Consider the following 20,602-nt stretch of genomic DNA (forward strand, 5'->3'; position numbering starts at 1 on the left):
AGCTCATCCACTGCCCTACATATTCGGGACTCGACGAATGGCCTGACCCCCGTCAGGTAATCAGGTTTGTATTTGATATATTCTGAACATTTTTTTACCATTTCTCTTACTCAAAACCATTTCAAAGTGTCTTCATTAACACTTAAAGCTATTCACCGGAGATGGATGTCGCCAAACCACTTAGGTTTTTCGGGATCTTTCCAATTACACTCACTAATTCTCTGGTGCATACCATTAAATTTCCTAGCATTTAATAGCCACAGAAAGACTAAAATTTAAAACTAGCCATGTTTGTTGATTTACGGCGCAGGAAGTTCTTTAATAGCTTCCATAACCCCAATTCTACCCCCTACCAGTTCCGGCAGTTAGCCTCCAACAAGCAGAGACTTCGCCTACTCGGCGTGAAAACACATAAACACTTAGAAAGACCACATAATTCCAGGCTTGAAGACATTTATTTATTTTTATTATTTATTTATTCAGTATTAGTCCGAAAACAGCACATTTTGGCCTTTACATCGAACTATTATCAACGATAACAATGGTAACATTTACAAACACCCAAGCCCTAGGTGGAGGAAAACTCACCCAGGCGGGTGAGTTTTTCACCTAGCCTCCCTTGGAATGGCAGGCGAGGACGTTACCCCGCCGCCACCGGGGTCGGCCACCGCGGTCGGACATGTTAGGTCCATGGCTTCCGCCGTTAAATCACTCAGCAAACATTTAATAAACTAATAACACAACGTTAAAAAAGTAGGGTGAGAAAGTTGAACATGAAGAAACTTCAACCCTAACTTATCATATTTCTACATAGACTGCATAGAATTAGAGATTACGGATAAAGAATTCACTTCAACATTAATTTGCCGTATTTCAACGTAATCTGCAAAAAATATGAGATTTAGGGCGTCTTTGATAAAATTATAAACGCAATCCATGCATTTTCTTCCGATGGTAAAAAATGAGAGACAGAATTTCATTTGTGGAAGTGGTATACTGATAGTGTTATACTGTTACTCTTATGAAACAATACAACTCACTCAAGGTTTTTTACAAAAACAGGTGAATTTTGGACGGTACAAAACGTCTATTAACTTTTGTGGGGAGTCTTATGTTGAGATTTTCAACTTGTGTTGAGAACTTCCTTTTATTCGCCCTACATTTTTCTTTTTCCTGACTTAATATAGACTAAATAACCCATTCCTTTCCTTCTCCTAACCTGCCTAACTGACATTCAATCTATTGTCCTGATCCTTAACATATTACTACCTTTAACTATTTCTTCCACTGACTTTTTCGGATTTCTCTTGGCCCACAGCATTTAAATGCAAAAGTTAGCAACCATCTCTGCCATACATTTTATCCATCCTTCGCCACACCGACTTCAAAAAGGCTTTGAATATACGCTTATTCACTTGCCTAAAAGGTAAGGTTTCACTTCCATACGGAGCCATAATCCATAATACAGTCTTAAAAAATCTTTTCTTCATGACCTACTCATTCTTACAAGTCATCAACTCTCTCCTTTTTGCAAATACTTACTTTGTTAATGTAACACTCCTTCCATTACGAGAATCACAATGGCCAATTTCCTCAAAACGATCCCCCAAACCCTTTATCCACCAGCTGTAGTTTCCTCTCTCCTAATTTATTATTTAATTTAGCTCTGCTAATACTTGGTTCAGTAAAAAACTCATTATTCTACTTTTTACCGTCACATACTCTGAATATAGGGTGCAATATGGCTGCTCAGATAATGTTGGTGCTTGAATTGGGAAATAAATCATTAAGGTAATCATAAAAATAACTGAATGTGTATTTTAATGAGCCAGCGTCATAGGTAGGTATTAGTGTTAAAATACTACTCATGACAGTGCAAAAAGTTAGAATGGAAATGAGATACCGACGTGTGGTTTCGCAGAGAGAATGGATGAAAATTGATTCAATAACGAGGCAAAGGAGGGCAGAGCAAATAGCTTGAGAGAGGAAGGGGTAGAACTCAAAATCCAAGGACGCATGCGACCACAAGATTCACACTCAACGCATGGAATATTACGATTCTAAGCAACGAAAGGACATGCATAAAACATGTTATTAGTTTTACAGAATATAAATACGTACGCAAGGATAGATATTCGCATGGATCAGAGAAATTGGTAAAATGGTTTCCGTTCATACCCTAAAACAAGACGTAGTAGTTGATATATTGAAAATTTGGATTTCTTCTAACTTCAGTGCTATGTCCTTACACTTAGGACCCGAACTCTTTTCTTTATGTGACCAACCGTGCCTTTTGAAAATGATACTTTTTAAGAACTCCACTAACTTTATTGAACGCTCTGTTTTTGTGAGTCATTTCCCTTGTTGGTTAGTTCCCGGAAAATAAAAAATACTTTTGAAAATTTGAAAAACACTTACCGAATAATCTAAATTACGGTTACGTCTTTCCCAAAAAGTGACAATGAAGAAGTTATTCCTGGTTGATAGTAAATAATGAAGTTTGTCAACGAAGAAGAAAGAAAATACCTCTCTAAATGTTAAAATCTTCAAGGATTGACAAAGTTTATTATCAAATTCATTTGCATCATGCACCAATTCGCAATACTATTCCCTAATTTATCAATAACTCCGTTCATACTATATTCAGTTGTAGACAAAGGACAATACAGATGCATGAATAAGAGGCGCCAAAGTAATCGTAGTAATAATCAATAGCTTTCGTTTAGTGATAATTGGGTGCAAAGATATATTGAAAGCGTCTGGACTATGCGTGGTTCATTGCAACTTGGACAAAGGTAGGACTTGAAATTGGAGTCGCCCGAATGGAAACCGTGTCTTGAATACTTCATGCTGCTAAACCGATCCGTAGAGGTCCTACGGGGTTCGATGATATCATTTCAATACACCTACATACATAATATTATACAATATCCCACTGAATGATAAGTACGCAATACTTCGCGGTCGGATAATTTTCTCATTGTCCAAGGGCACTGGAATTAACCTCAAAGTTATATTGTCTCTTTAAATGAAGTTATCAAAAGATGAAACATAGATGATCCTTAACGGATAACCAAAAATAGCGGAAGTAACGCACAACGATCATGATTAAACGTCTTTGAGTGTAGAGGGTACTCTTTTTGTTTGAATTACAGAAAAGAGAAATAACCCACGTCGAAAGGATTATATTCACGCCAGCACAGGGATAAGGCCATGCACGAAAACTGCAACTTTCTGAAATCTCCCAAACCAGTTATTCACCTGCACGTGGAGGCTTGAAAAATGTAGCATTCAAAGAGATTAAAATAACAGGACCGCAAAGATTAATATCATCTATACAAACTCACCTGCTCCAAAGATCTTGGATGCAATGTTTTAGTATGTAAATTCATTTCTACAGAATATACAAAATATATTTGATTCAAATGATAGTATAATATATAATAATATGTATAAGGATAGTATAATAACAAAATAATAAAGATAAAACTTTTATAAAAATAAAGACTTCCAGCTATTTGAAATGTATATCATTCAAGTTCACCGTAAATAACAAGTATATACATATCACTGATAGTTTCAATTTTTTTCTCCAGCTATTCACGTCTGAAAAGGAACACATTTATTTCGGATAAAGTTATAAAAGGGAGAGAAGAGTATGCATATACTACTTTGCTCCCAGTTATACATCTAAATGAAACCTGAGGGCAGTAAAAGGCCTGCTACACAAACAGCTTGCAGCGCTTGAATCAGCTACAAGCTACTTGTTGGCTTGAATTACCATATTTTCATATTAACACCGTTGTGACCATTTTCTTTGAACTTCTCTCTTTTATCTCATTACGGAGTAATCCTTCGTCCGTCTTGACCATCCATTCTATTGTGAACTTGAATCACATCGAGCGCTAAATAATGCATACATTCACAGTCTTATTCTCTTGACTTGTGAAACTGTAATCTCGTTCAATAAGAGCATCATCAAATTTTCATCCTTTGTGCTTATATTAGCATCTAATCTAGGGCATGGCTTATAAATTAAAAGAAATCGGTGACGAAAACGTGGAAAAGAAGGAAGGAGGAGACTAAATTCCAGAGGCATCAGAAAGGCTAAAAAGGGAACTTAATCTTACACTCCCTTGAGATCAAAGAGCGACCTCGCCCGGAATGTCATCTTGCGAAGAGAGGTTGGCGAGAAACATCACAGACTGAAATATTGTTATGCAAAGGGGTCCCCCACCACATCCAGGACACGCTGCCGGGAAACCTTTTCCTTGGGATATCCCGGCGTGAGCCCTTACCCTCAGCTCCATCCACTCGAGCCCTTGGTCCCGCTTAAATACATTAACTCCTTTCTATTTTCCATCCGCTTACACCCCTACGTTACCTCCCCCTCTTGAACACAAATTTACCCTTACGTCAGTGCCCCACTTCCATCACTCCGCCTGTAAACATTCCCTCCCTAGGGCTTCCATCCAATCCCTACCCTTGAACCCCATCCTCCTCTCCCCCGATTCCACGTCAACCGTCCCCCACCGCCACTCGCTCTCGCCTCACCGAGGCATTCAAAGCTGCCTCTTCCCATCCCACCCCCATCCCTACCCGCGCCATTTCTCTCCCGCTTCCCGAAGGATCCAAAAACCCAGAGCCAGTTATCTGCTGCCCCCGCAACAAGTTGCCAAGCGGAGAGGGAAGGTAATAAGGGCCGCGAAACATCTTTCGATGTGGCATTTTGAGATGGAAGCAGCGACAACGGATGCCTGGTGGAAGAAGAAAAGAAAATAATTGGAAAATTCTGTATTTGACGTTTGCCTCCAGTAAAATCACTCTTGGGAAAAGTTCGTTATTAAAGGAAAACGTGGAGAAATTTGGTTCTATGGAGCGATTTCGGATTTCAATTCAGTACTATTTTAATAACTCAAGGAAACGTACTTACTAGCTGCGTGGTATGGGAAAAAATATGATAAAAATGTGATTTGTAAGACGACGTACATACATGGTTTTACCGGATTGCTCTGGACTGGTGTATGGATATCTCGATGTATTCAGTGAATGGACAGTAGGAAGAGCCCATCTTAGCGAGGGGCTAAAAAATTCAGCTAATGAACATAAAAAATGTATATATATATATATATATATATATATATATATATATATATATATATATATATATACACACACACACACACATTAATTTTTCTAAATATAATATTCCATATTACTCGTAGACCAATGCGGATGCTATTGAACGATTATGAAACAGTTCAACCGAAAGAAATTTTAAATTATTCACTGACCTCAAAAGGTGATCATTTTTAACACAAAATATTTTTCGGCTATCGATGACTTTAACATAAAAAGACCAATTGAACCCTATGAATAAATGGATCCCATGTTCGGTGAGTAAAGAAATTCAATGAACAAAAAAGCGTTTAAAAGCGTCAATTGAAAGCTTTAAGTTGCCATATTCTAATGTTTATGATTTCTAAGGTTAATAATTCAGAAAAGCGAAAACAACTAAAAACTGAAAAAATAAAACATTTCGAAATGGTTCCCAAGTATTTCATTCGAACATTTTCTTCGCCCAGAAACCCTGAACGAATTGATTCTTCTAAGTGTAACTTTTTTGCTTATTACTAACGTTGCCAATTTCGTAGCAAACGCTCACGTGCATTGGAATCATATTCCATCTTAACTTGAAGCATATGGAATTTAGGATTCGACTCCACTACACCTATTCAACTTTATTAATTACTAAATATAGTTAAACTATGGAACCTTTCCTTTTTGCTATAAAGACACTGGAATACAGGGTTATTTTATAAAATGGAGACAAAAAACTTCTTAAAAGAAAAAATCGTTAATACGTACAATACTGTAGATCGTGCATACCTATGCATTTCAATATTTTTGCCACATACTGAAGGTATTCTCGTACCATAAGTAATTACTTAATTGAATTCAAGGACTTGCGCATTCTGGTAAACAAGAATTATAGATTTGCACTGCCAGGAAAAATTGAGTGATCAGGATACGGTAATCCATGCAAGAAAGTTTTAGGGTCGGCATCTTATTACACGTGCAATCGTATATTCAGTCCGAGCAGAAAATATACCTATGGGAACTGGTTTATGAAGCGTACGTCCACGTGTGGACGTATATTGAAATATTGGGATTCATTAACAGCACTATGGTGGAATGAACGAAAAATAAATCTCCGCACAAAAATATTATTCACATAAAAATGAATCTGATGATGACCGAGTAGAAAAGAACCTAGTAATTAATCACGTAAAATTGTATTTTGCCGAGTCAAAAGTTGAAGGCATGAACAATGGTTTCAGACATATGGTAGAAATGGCTACCTGAAGGCTATTCAAAAACTGGTGAACTTTCACTACTCCAAGGATAACAAAACGGTACCCTTCAATCACGCCAACCACATAGCGTGCCACTAGAAACGGACCCTACTCAAAGGACCCCCCGGCATCAAACATCACCTGGCAGGCATCTCTAACCACATGGCAAGCATGAAGAAAGGCATTTGGAGGCAGGGGTCTCATCAATCGCTGGTAGTTCATCCAGAAATATCCAAAGGCCGTGGAAGGGAAACCATTTAGTTACTGCCAAAAATCGACATGAAGAAGGGAACAGCGACATTGGGTAGCGATTTTGGAGTAATTTGAGGGACCATTTCATTGAACAAAGAGTGTTTATTAAATTTCTGGAAGCAATACTCGAATCGTAGATTCAAGTTTGAACCGCATTAATTTACATCTTCCCATTAATCAAAGGAAAAAAAGCATCATTAATTGTACTACTTTCTTCTTTTTAGCATTTTTTTGAGGACTTAAAAATATAGTAATCCGTGTGACTATGAGGCATAAGAGACTATGAAAATTAGAATAAAGAGATGAGACTGTAGAACCGACACGCTCAATTTTCTTTATTCCTACGGACGATAAAAATAATAATAATTAAAAAGATAGCGCTTAGCAATATCATAAACTAAATAGTCTAGTATGTAACCATTACTTTCTATGACGAATATTTTGTAACCCCTAATGGATACTTATTGAAGATAGTTTAAACTTAATAATACTGACGTAAACATAGCTGGCAGCAAAAATTATTTTCAGCACTTGAAGAAAAAATATTCTCTCATTCACGAATAATTTTAGGAAACATATTTTGACTCTTTATCCCTCGTTTGAAATAACACCGGCAAAGAAAGCATTCAAGGGTACTGCATACTTTTAGATAGAGGTTTACGTTCTACCAAAGCTATTCAACGATAAGAATCTCTCATACCGATGGTAAAAACAGAAAATCTCAATCACACAGCTATGCCATTGAAATATATTACATTGTCTCACTAAATCTTGAATTCAAATCTTTATCACCAATAGGAGTTCCATAAAAAAAGAAACAATTTGAAAAATCACTACTATACACCGTGTAGGGGAGGCTACAAATTAAATTATGAGCGGCATCATATAGCGGCATTGTGCCATATATAGATATATGGCACAATGTCTGCCAATATGATAGCTCCATAACGAGAAATATAAGCGAGATGTGTTAGTCAGTGGGGAACCCATAAGGCATTTCCAATATTTAACCCGCAAAATAAGCTGTGCCAGAGGTCGACCACGAAAAAGCTAGATCTATAAATAAAAGCCATTCTGAAAGACCAAAATTATCATTATGGCGTAAAAAGTATCATAAGAGTATACTCCCATGGTACGATGATCTTACACGACCAGTGCATCGGCGCAAATCCTAAGTTATGACATCACCAAATACAGACTCCTCGCACTCAGCCCTATATGCATGATACAGAAAAAAAAGCAGTCTATACATTTCATTATAGACCCCATAGAAGCACATTCGTGTCGGAGAAGACCGGGGAGTTTTCATATTTGTCTTTTCCAAAGAGGCTTCATAATTTTTGACTATCCTCACCAGAAATTGGGTCACTGGCTGCTATACGAAGCGTTGCTGAAATTTATTTCCTCCCAATTCTCAACCATATATGGATGGTAAACCTCACAGAGTTAGAGATTTACTGCTAAACTCACCATTATTTTCACATTTTAACGTGTCATTCTATTCTGATCAGATGAACTTTCTAAAACCGATAGATAAAATTCCATAATAAAATCCGAAGGTTTGGGACTTTCTCATTCTCATGGTACATACTATAAAGAATAGAATTTACTGATTATTTATAACTTCTATATGGTGTTACGGATAAAACGGACGGGAGATATATAACGCAATTTCACACCGACTTATCACCTGATGTCGCTGCGCGTCAGAGAATCCACGTTCTTGTGGTAATAAATTGTGAATTGTGAAATTGCTAAGGTTTTTTTATCTTTCCTTGCAATGTTTAGAAATCACGCATTTTAAAGTCTGAGGTAGAGACTTGGATTGTGAGTTATTTTCAAGTAAGGATGAATACATCAACGTTATCAATAAGAATATTAGTGAGAGTGGAAGGAAACGCTGCGTCATCATTGAACATTACTGAAAGAGACAATATGGTCTACAGTTTTGAAGGTCAATCCAGAGGAAAGTGTACTACATTATAAAGTCCCCCCCTTTGGAGAGTAAGACCGGAAACATGTTCTCTTCCAAATAAATATAAAGAGACGACAGGACTTTAAATGCAATACATGCAATAAATTTAAAATAATATATTTTGTATGAGGCTGTTATCATGCAATTAAATGAGCTTGGGTTTCTTATGTGAAATATTTATTTTTAGCAAAATGATTCAATAACCTTTTCATAAGAATTTCAAACAAAATTCCTTGATCTAACCACTCATTTTTTTTAATTGATGAGGATTTTACAAAATATAACCTAAAAAAGAAGAATTTAGTTTATTTTATAATTTAATTTTTCTTGCCTGGCTTCTGTGCATACATTTTTTTCCTGTATCTACATTGCTCAATCAGCAAGAAAATGTGAAAGGCCTTGAACGATGTCAAAGATATTTTATATTACTGCAGAAATCAAACTTCCGAGTTCTCTATATCTTTTTAAAACATTTTTCTACCAGACTGAATTAATCTCTAGACATGCCCTAGCAATAGGTGCCCAGCTTTGCCCCAGATTTGTGAGAAAAAAAAATCTTCAAATTAGCACTTATAATTTTGCTAGTTTTTAATTCATAAAAATGGATGAAACATAATGGAACAAATAAAAATGTTTTCCCTTGTGTGGATTAATAATATACTCCCGTAACTATTGCAAATCGACAATAGTACTTGTGGGCAGCCACAAGATTGTGTGTATGGGCAGATATGACAATTGCTAAGAAATTTTAGAAACAAAATTAAATTTGCTGCATATGAAAATAGAATTTCATCGACAAAAACGTGCATACATACGCGAAAAATTCTGCAAGGAAACATATAACGAAAGAGATACAAAATCAAATAAATATGGTTTCATTCAACTTTTGTAGCACAATAATGAGTAGATTGTGGACACATTTTTCACCGAAGGGAAAGTAAATAATCTTAGAAACCGAAAGTTAGCCCGCATTAAGCAGGATTAGGATCCAGTGAAATTTTATCTCAAGCCTATAATGAGAAAACCAAAGCATAGCATACAAAACTAACAGTTGAACACCCGGGGTTTACTCCAGTGGAGGACGGACGTTTCTTCTCCACCCCGGGATAGACCCTTCCTTGAGACCAGCCATTCGCACAACGGCTTAGTCCCAACCCGGATGATTCCCAACTAAAGAGACCGATCGGCCGACGGACCCCACCCGTCAACACAGTACACCGCCAACACTCCTTCCCCGCACACCGTGGGGAGACGGGACGATGGACGCCATGAGGAACGGAGGTAGGAAGAAAAGGCCATCTCATCGCAACCAACTAGAGTCTTCGTATTCCTTTGTTTTTCCCTCTTCCTCCACAAACCCTCCATCTCCACACACACTTTTATCTGATTTTCTCTCCCATCCCCAGAGCTTCGGTTTTCCCACTCGGCTAAACCCCCCCCCCCAGCACGTGGAGACACCCGGGTTTCCCTACCTGTTATATTTAATAAATGAATAAATTTTTATTTAGTTGAAATTGTAGCAGTCTTATTCAACTCTGTCATTACGGCACAGATCCATCTCATCACACCTGGATCTGTTATTTATATTATTCACGTACTGTTTTTGGAGAAATATTACTGTTAATGTTTTATGGAGAAATAGAATCATGTGAAATTTTATCAAATCATACTTGTTCACTATTACCCTAATCCCCCCTCAACACGTCCTTAAGGTAACTTACGGGTTACTATGCAGCTTAAGATGTAGTTTGTCTCCTATTGAAGAATACTTCAGTATTACTCGAACTCTCCGGTACGGCTCAGTTTCATTTTCCGGTGGAATGAAACCGCCATCTCCAATACATTACAAATTTTAAAAATAAACAAGCTTTCCTCATGAAACAAAACTATTGTAATAACTAGCCGTAAAGGAATACGCTTGAGAAACTTTTAACGTTAACTTCATACACTAAATTCCTGTTGCTTCCTCAGAAGCGTTTTCTCCCGTAACGCAAATCGCTGTCCTCAATTCATCCAAATTGCCATTCTAAGTGCCATTAGCCGGAGACGGCGTAGTGAGAAAGAGATAAAACGAAAGTGTTTCAAGAGTCACACCAGGCTGACCTTGTCGCCGGTAACTACTTAGATATATATCCCTGTGGATGCGCGGGCTCATCCAATTCAATGCTAACGTGTTATCCACCTTATCTTCTTTTATAGCGGGGACACCAGGCATCAATGACGCGCTAATGAGAGATAGAGAGCCCAAACCTCATTGGAGTGCTTCGAGAGGCCTGAGCAAACATAAACCAATTGGCTAGTAAAAAATACGGGAAAAGTGGATCCTTGACCTCTCCATTTTTACACGCTCTTTACAGGGGGAGGTCTTGTGAAAATCAAGGAAGGAGATCGAACGGCCAAACATACAAGCCGCCACGTAATTCACATATCCGTTGGGATTTTAACCGTTAGATGTGATCGAAACGTTGATGATTGATGCGCTTCGTAAAGAACCTTTAGTAGCGTCAGAAGCAATCCCAATGAGTATCAAAGCAGGCTGCGAACTGAAAATGAAGCGATAAAAATGCAGGGGGGTTTAAGGTGTGGAAGGCATATGATGGATATCCGCGGCAGGGAAAACTTGATTGTAGCTTCCTTAGCATGCATCATTTAACGTCCAACGAAAGATAAAAACGAGCTATACTTTCGTAAAACTTCCAGCTGCACCCGCATATGATTTATTCGAACCCGATTGCTTCTTAAAATAATTGAAAACTCGGTTTCACAGTATGATTATGACTGAAGTGTTACCATGCAATAAAATTATTAGCCTCTCGCGTTAAGTCACAATTTGCTGAAGTTTTGGTTGATATTGAAAAGAAATAAAATGGACTATAATAAGTCATTCGCATTTTGTCTACGGTAATATATCAACCCGCCAACGATTTTCTAATGCATTACGTAAGAAACCCAAACACTCAAAATCCAAAATGAATCACTGTCTAAGTTGATTATATATGTCTCATAAAGTAATACATCAAAATTATAGTTCTGGAATTTTTTAAAGAAAATTTTTGGCAAAGATACTTTGGATTAATAAATTGGTATTCCCGAGTCAGTGACCAGTCGAAAGGTTCGGTCTATTTCTGATCGGGATGCCTTAATTCGACTATGGAGAAGAAATCGTACATTCGCCAGTTATATTGATGGAAATAAGATAGTTCACGTCAATGTATAAATAAAAAATTCACACTCACCATTAAATGCATATAGCTAATGCTTGAATACTGGTTGCGCGACAAATAATGCATTTAAAAATATATAATAACAAAGAATCAGTTAAAATATATAAAAATGTATGATTAAAATTGATTAAATTTGAAACAATACATGACTAAATACCAGATGGATGCAACAATGTTGTAACTCTGAAATTATTCGACCTATGAGTAGGAGTTCAAGGTAAATTTAGATGAGCTTCCAAATTTTTCCGACGACGTATTAGCGTATACATAGTATCTCCAACAAGATTATCATAGGCTGAGCAATGCCTGTAAACGATATCTAATTAGTCCGCGGGCTACATAAAACCTTTCACCGACCGTAGTTTGAGGACCCCTGCCGCAGGCAAACTAAACAAGTTTCAAATTTCTACAGCTGCCGCTGGCATAATACTTGAATCCAATAGATTAAATATGTTACAAATACAAGGTCTGTCCAAAGAGTAGTAGGACTGAGACGATTAAATAATATTTATCGGCATCAAAAATATTGAAGTCTTCGAAGAAGTACTCTAGTGCGGCCACAAACCCCTGCCGGGGAGTTTGCACATTTTATTAACCTCGTATGCCTTCTAGAAGGTGGCGCCCGGAATGCTGCCAAGCTCCCTCGTCACAGCCTGACGTAACTCTTCTACGGAGTGGTGTCGTCCTTTCAGCTTTGATTTGAGGCGGGGGAAGAAGAAAACGTCTGTAGGGAGTAACGCATATTGATAAAATCATTAATCACGATAAAACCTTGGGGTGCTCTTTCGATTATTACCTGTCTATTTTAGACCGACAACACCCGGTTTGTGGGCTAAACACCTCATGGCCACTGCGCTTATGGCTATGATTATCGTAGATTTCTTCACATGGCGAACATGTTTGAATGAAAATGAACCAGCAGGAGCCTATTAGTAATCCATTTAAGCCGGGTAACTGCTAGAAACCATGTTCTATTTGCAAATGGGAGAAAGATTTACATAATTTGGAAAATCAGTTCACCGCCAACTAAATGCAGATCATTGACACCTCATTATCTCGGTGTTTGCCAGGAGGATAAATGTAGGGTAGCAGGGAATTAAAAGATTAGGCACAAGAATGTGTGCATATATATACACGTAAACTAGTGTATATGGATTGCATAACTAGGTCCCTGACAATGTAAGAGGCGAAATTTAATCTATAACTGTGGGTTCCATCATTTATTTCTCTAAATTTAGTTCATTTCGGTGAACGGATTAAAAAGAAATAGATTGAATAAAAATTTATTTGAACCTCAGCAATTTACGCACCTCTTATAAGGTTATCAAATTCTTTTAATTAAATGTTGTCTCTAAAACTTCCCGCACACACCTGACTTCTTCTTAAAGAAAATGTTCACGCAATAGCGTCGTGTGTATACATATATCGAGTACCATATGCATATATATATATATATATATATATATATATATATATATAAATATATATATATATATATATATATATATATATATATAAATATATATATATATTTTAAGGTAATCTACCGCTTAAGGTAGGTTTTTGGATGGACACAACTACCAAATAAATATTTTATTACTCCTAACAAAACACAAAATCCATCATCCTACTCTATATCAGGTCCCTCTTCATCTCTGAGTACTTTCTTCCTCCCTTCATTCTGTCCAACATCCCTATCCTGTTCCTTCCCTTCCCTCTTTTGCCCAACATTCTCCCCTCTATCACAGTCTTCAACATCCCACTGCCGGTCAACACCCCCTTCATCCACCAGCCTTGGGCTGCTATATATACATATATATATATATATATATATATATATATATATATATATATATATATATATATATATAGCAGCCCAAAACTCTTCGACGGGAATGCCTCTCAGAAGCGTTATAACATGCTTTTGGTTGTTTTCCACGGTCTCCAAATGCTTTCCTTTCAGCTCTCTCTTCAGTCGGGAAAACAAAAAACATCGCACGGAGCCAAGTCCAGACAGTAAAGGGGCTGGAGGACCACTGGTGCTCCGGGCCAGGAAGTCAGGAGGTTAGTAATGATGTAGGACGTGTAGCTGGGGGCGTATCGCTGTTCAAGTGAACGCTCCATCGCGCAGTGTTACTCAGTAGAAAAACAAACTTCAAACGGAGGCATGTCTTTCCGCTCAAACTGTTCAGAGAAAACTGGCGACCGGCTACGTTGGAAGGGGACACCCCCAAACACATTTCCTGGCTGGTTATTACGCGCTGCCATAGATTGTCGCGTCACAATAAAATCATGCGTATTACTTCCATAACGGGACATAATATGAAAACCTTAAGCACAGTAATCAACCCGAAGGTCGGTTTTGATAGGTGATGGTAGAGTTTACCCAGTACTATGCCCGATGGCGAGCGAAATTCACTCATCAGGGTAAGGGGGGGGCAGTTACTTTCCCTGTACCACTTGTGGTTTCCTATTAAGATCTGGTACACGGTGGAGCTCAGGGTGCCCGGAGAGGTTTTCCCGGGAATCCAACCCGGAGCCTTCGATATATTGTCCAACGCTCTACCCCTAGACTACCGCGACGCCACACACACACATATATATATATATATATATATATATATATATATATATATATATATATATATATATATATATATATATATACGTAAATGTGCATAAATATATATTCAAAAAAGTAAGGCACAATAACGCCTATGGAGGACAAAGCGCACCAAACTGTCACTTTTGGACTATAAAGTGATATTGGATGAAGCTCGCGAGGGTTGTCACCCACCCAGTAATGAAAATATTGCTTGTTTACTCAGCCGGAGAAGTGAAAATGCCCTTCATCGTTAGACCATAGCGCCACCTGCGTCACCACCAAAATATCATTTCTATAGAACGTTTCTACGACAAAGCCTCGATGCTCACCAGACCACTGCATGGTTACTGCTAAAAAAGGCGTTGTTTTCCCAACCTAATCCCACTACTCCTACTCCGATAATTGCACTACGCGCTCCTCAATGATTTTTTAAAACTATCGTATCCAATTTGATTCACCCTGTATATTATTTGGTAGTCTATCGCCTTAAGTGGGCCTCAGATGGATACAAAGTTAGCAACTGTCAATTTTTATCCTGGAATGAGTTATTTTGGTCGCCACACAACAATGAACTCTTCTCTAATTCCGCATACTTAAACATGCATACATATTTAAATACCACAGATACATATTCAAGGACCTAGCTTCGGAAATTGCCCCGTATTTAGAAATAATATTTGAGAAGTCTAGATCACTAGGTTCCTAGAGGTCGGAAAACGACTGACGTAACACAAATATTTAAAAACAGAGACAGGAGGAACCGAGAAAATACAGACCTATTTCCCTCACACCCATTTTGTGCAAGGTTATGGAACATATATTTTCTAGTTGGATCGTAAAATACCTCGATAATCAGGAGTTAATAATGAAAAATCAGCATGGCTTCCGAGCAGGCAAATCCTGCCAGACACAACTAAGGCTTTTTGTTAATGATATTCTTGCCTTGGGAGAGATCAATGTTCAAGCGGACGCTATTTTTCTAGATTTTAAGAACGTTTTCGAATAAGTACCTCATAGTAAACGACTCGCAAAGCCTTAAGCAAATAGCATAGATAAAAATATCCGGGGTTAGATCAAAGACTTTTTGAATGGTCGGGTGCAAAGAGTAGTGATAGATGGAGTTAGCTCCAATACAGCAGAGGTTACTTCACGTATTCCCAAGGGAAGTGTTATCGGACCTCTTCTGTTCCTACTTTGCGTTAATTACTCTGTAGTCCCTGGTAAGATACTTTTAATTACCAACGATGCGTGGTTAACCGTGATCCTGAGGGCACATCAGCTTTGTCAGATGACCTTAATGCTATACAACGCTGGTGCGACACTTGGCCATTAGAATTAAACTTAAAAAAGTGCGTAATCATTTTTGGATAATGAGCAATTCCATCGCGAACGCCTATTGCCATGGGAACACCGAAATAGAATGTGTAGGACCGTCACTCACGACCTCTCCTGGGTTAAACACATACGGCGAATATGTGGACAAGCTAACAAAAAGTTAGGATTCATTAGATCAGAACTAGGTAAATGTGATAAAAAAAGATCGACGAGCAATGTTATCCTTCGCTGGTTAGACTTCTAGGTTCCATTTAGAATATGCTGCAAGTATATGGGATCCTTGAGAAATTGGATTGCCTGCCGAATTAGATTGCGTGTAGCGTAGAGGAGTTAGATTTGAAAAAAAGTTGTTATAATAAACTGTGAAGAGTATCAATATTATTAGAAATGGTAGTTTGGGAATAACTCATGGAACGATGGCTAAATTATATAATCAAATCTCTTGTAGGTGGCTTGAAGGGTACATAAATAAATAATTCATTCTACCTGGATTCCGTCCATCAGGCCTTTCCCATTCTTGCTCCTTCTGTGATTGCATTACGTTCTCCACTATACAAAAATATTCAAAATTCCGCGGGAACAAAAAATACTCCACATCCGCCTTCCCTGCTTCCTTTGTATTTCTTTCACCAATCCTCTCACCTCTTCCAACATGACTACTGTTTCTTTATTTGTAATCATTTCCGACCATTGCACTTTTTTCGCCATTCTCCACACCCATATCTCAAGAGCCTCCAACTGTTTCGGCGCCTCATACGCAAAACCACGTTCAATGTAAAAGGTTTCGCTAATCATTTCTCAACATGCTTCATTAATATCCCTATTATTATCTGCCTGGTCTGAAAAATTATATAACCTCATCTCCATATCCATTTAAATCCATTTTTTTATTGGCCTCCACAAATAATTTGGATACTTGTAGAGCACATATGATGCGTTGGTTATTCCAATCCACTCTATCAATCCACCAGAATAAATTCACAATCACATACCAATAGAACATTTGTATTCGCAAAAGCGATTTATGGACTCTGTAGGTGAAATTATATCATAGAATACACATGAAAATGATTTCTAATCACCAACCATAGATTATTGCAGGATACTTTCGAGTATTATGAGTTTCCAAATGAAAAATTATTTTCGTTAAATAAATGGTTGAAAAATAGACAAATGAAATTAAGTTTTTATTATTTCATCATTCTGCGGCTAAAAACAATGAGGGGAATATCAGTCGCTTACTTCATGGTTATCGGTTGATTTGTATGCGATAAGTGATTACAAAATGTTCTTTAAATTCAAATATATATAAAAATGGAATTGTTGAAGCTATATCCAAAAAAGATGGTATCTATAACAATTGGGGTAAGTGGAAAGTGTTAATTTAGAAGACACCTGATTTCTCTTTTCTTCAGAGTAAAAATTACTTACAAAGCTTAATATGGAAAGATAAAACAACTTATTAAAATGTCAGCATTAATATAAATTTACGAGTACTTTTCTAAAATTTAAACGTGTAAACGCCTGGCGTGCTTCTCTATTCGTTTGAACGTCAACGTGTGATGGTCTTATAAATAACCTGTGAAGTGTTTCTTTGTTTATTTTTAATATTTCCAGCTTGTGATAGTTTCACAAGTCATGCTTTATAGGTCAACTTAAAAAAAAAACTTGAAGTTGCACTTTAAAAGCATGGCTACACCACTAATTCGTTTTAAAACTAAATTTCCTCCTTTGCCTATGCGTGGATTCTTTTACGAAATGAATTAAATTGAGAAGAAAATATTTGGCGATTTTTTAATTTATTGACATTTTTTCTCAACTTTTATTTTAATATCTGAAGGGCATATTATGGTAAAATTTAATCGCCCATCCGCCGCCAGAAAAAAAATTGTGCCTGCGGTAAAGATAAAAGGAAAAATTCTCCATGAGTAAACGAGAAGAAAGTAAAGAGTATTTCTTTGGCATGAAGAGAAACTTTTAACCCCGCCATAGGCTGTCTACCGCATGTGACGAAGAATAGTAGTTTCCAGTACGGAACATTATCTAACCCTCTTCCGTAGGTGCTCATAACTTTGACCTGGATTTTCGAGAGAATGGAAGGAAAGGATCAAGGGCATGGGTCGAAGGAGGATTATGGCGTCGAAAATGGCTATTCACTGCGATAGTGTATGGATGAGTTACGGAAAATGATGCGTGATTGAAAAAATCTATAATACCGCCGTAACCTATCTACTATGTCTCCCGTATGGTATCAGAAAAAACCTTATGAATGAAGACGAGATTTTTTAAGGCTATGGCATCTATTTTCTTAGTAAAAAAACAACCTGAATTTTCTAAAGGATTTTTTTATTCTTCGCTGGTGCACGTTAAAACTTAACTCAAATACCGTTTTCCAAAAAAATATTATTTCTGTTTAGCAAATACATTTTTCCAATGCTGCAAAGTTTGCTGACATGAATTAATCGAAAATAACAGGATAAAGAGGTAAATAGGCAATAATTTCCGCTATCATAATGACACACGTATATTTTAACAAGTTCGGGAAGGTTGATCTGCATGGCGCTCATATCTAGACACCGTGACCTTGAGGTCATGGTCACCAGACTGCAATTCAAGGGTATAAAGAGGGTAACATAGGGATGAAGATGGAAACAAAATATATAGGGGTAAAAATTCCAGAGAAATATTAAAATTGATAGCGGAAAAAGACCGCAATGGAGTAACGAAAATGGCAAAAGCAAATGGTAAAAGAATAACATTTTCAAAGAGCTGAAGTGATCCCTAATGATACCGAAGGAGATATGAGAGCTCGAAGAAAAAAATAGAAAAACAAGAACCTAAAATGCGAAGGTGTGGAAATCATCTACAAGAATATTGAACAATATAGCAGGTAAAAAATCTTAAGTAAAATGCATTCAAAAAATTACAAATAAATGCACTTCTTTGACATGTCTCTAATGCATACTTCCCTGCGAAAAATATTTTTCATAAACTCTCTTAATATTTAAAATATTAGAATCGCCCAGGCATTTGATGATTTATAAAAGCAGAATGGTGCCTAATCTATGCGATTGGAAAGATAAGGCTCCACTGTTGGTACATATTTAGACTAATTTATTTTAATCGAATTTGGACGTACACTTTAGAAAAATCTGGATTTTAAATTAAAAATGAATATCTATTATTCCATTTAGCTCAAAAAAATATTCCACAGGATAAGGATAACTTAAGCACGTGCTCAGATTTGTAAAGAGTTGGGGGTTTTTGCAGATGATTTGAGATATAATACAAAGTAAATTTAATGGTGGTACATTTAAAGACATAAATTGCTGAAAGAAAAATGATGTCCTGCTACCTCGAGACAATGCTTTATAACCTGAACTACATTTGGGTCTTTTATATCCGCCTCTGCCTGGAATATACGAAAGAAAAACTTTTTAGTTATCCTGCTTCACTTTTTTACTTTTTACCGTGTTAAGTTTTCCTAACCTTATGTTACTGACCTGATTTTTAATAAATATCATCAAAATGCTATATCTCCCTCTCACCACTAAAATCATCCTCATTAACTATATTGCAACCCAAAAACCAGTACTAAACCCATATATAAAAAGTTTTTGCCCAGCCAGAGCGCCATTACCACGCCCCTCGAGTGTGAAATTAACACTCATCTGCTTTCTCTCTTCCTGCACAGCGCGCGCGTTCTCGCATACAACCAGCCTTTAGCTCGTAATACTCCGATAATCCACATTTTACAGATTTTTCCTCCCAGTTTTCTCTGCTCGTTCGTTAGAGATTATGACTTTGACTGAGCTACATTGTCATGCTCTCGAGAATGGAGGTGGAAAATTGACTTGGTCCCTTACTTGAACCATCTCGCGAGGGGTTAATTAAGGAAGGACTCGAAATTGATGAGGCTGCTACGTGAGACCGCGAGAAAAATCTCAATTTTTTAAAGAAATACACATTCGAAGATGCTAGGACGTGGATACGAAGAGGGAAGGAAAAAGAATGATGGACGAAAAGGAAAATATGCGGAGTACTAGCCTTGTGAGGAAAAAGTATTTATAAAAAAATTGTTATGAAGCGTGATGGTTGAAGCAAGGCAATAGACGCGGATAGGAGGCTTTTGAAATGTACAGGTATTTGTGGAGAAGTGTGAAAATGGTGAAATGTACCGATAGGAAATCAAACGAGGAAATACTAGGCATGGTGGGGATGGTTAATTATTGCATGATTCATATGAGTGTGTCTGTGTACGAGTGCTTTTGAACGTGAGCTAATATATTTAAATGAATATATGAACTATTTTTCGCTTGAATGGCTAAACTCGCCAGTCTCTTTGGTGGCCTGTGAAGTATTGTGTAGATGTCGATGGAGATCCTTATTACGCGAAATAGTGTCCGCTGTTTCGTGGTATTCACAAATGTAACACCAAACAGATGGCGATGTAATTGAAAATATTCAGGACTCCTTTTATGTTTTCAGCGTTCAAAACTGTAATAAAGCAAATACTTATTGCAGCAGACTAAAATGATTATTAATCAATAAAATAAGAGCCACCACTGTGCATATTTACTTCTAATTTTTCAAAGACGCAATAAACCACAATCTCAAAAAAATTCTTCGTTAAATACTCAACGTGTAACTTCTCTTGTTCAAAAGTAATAACATGCCATCGAACGTCATGTCACATAATAAATATTTCCTCATGGTCCCATGCAGGATTAATTACTGACTTACTGAGCATGAAAAACTTGCAAATTCATCAGAAAAATAAAGAAAAGCTTTGTTCGACCATCGTAGCATTGCTCCTACGAAATTATATGATTTTTTAAATCAATTTTCCTACTGA

The sequence above is a fragment of the Hetaerina americana genome, unplaced genomic scaffold (genome assembly GCF_022747635.1).
Source record: "Hetaerina americana unplaced genomic scaffold, ioHetAmer1.1.p SCAF_5, whole genome shotgun sequence".
Lineage (NCBI taxonomy): Eukaryota > Metazoa > Arthropoda > Insecta > Odonata > Calopterygidae > Hetaerina > Hetaerina americana.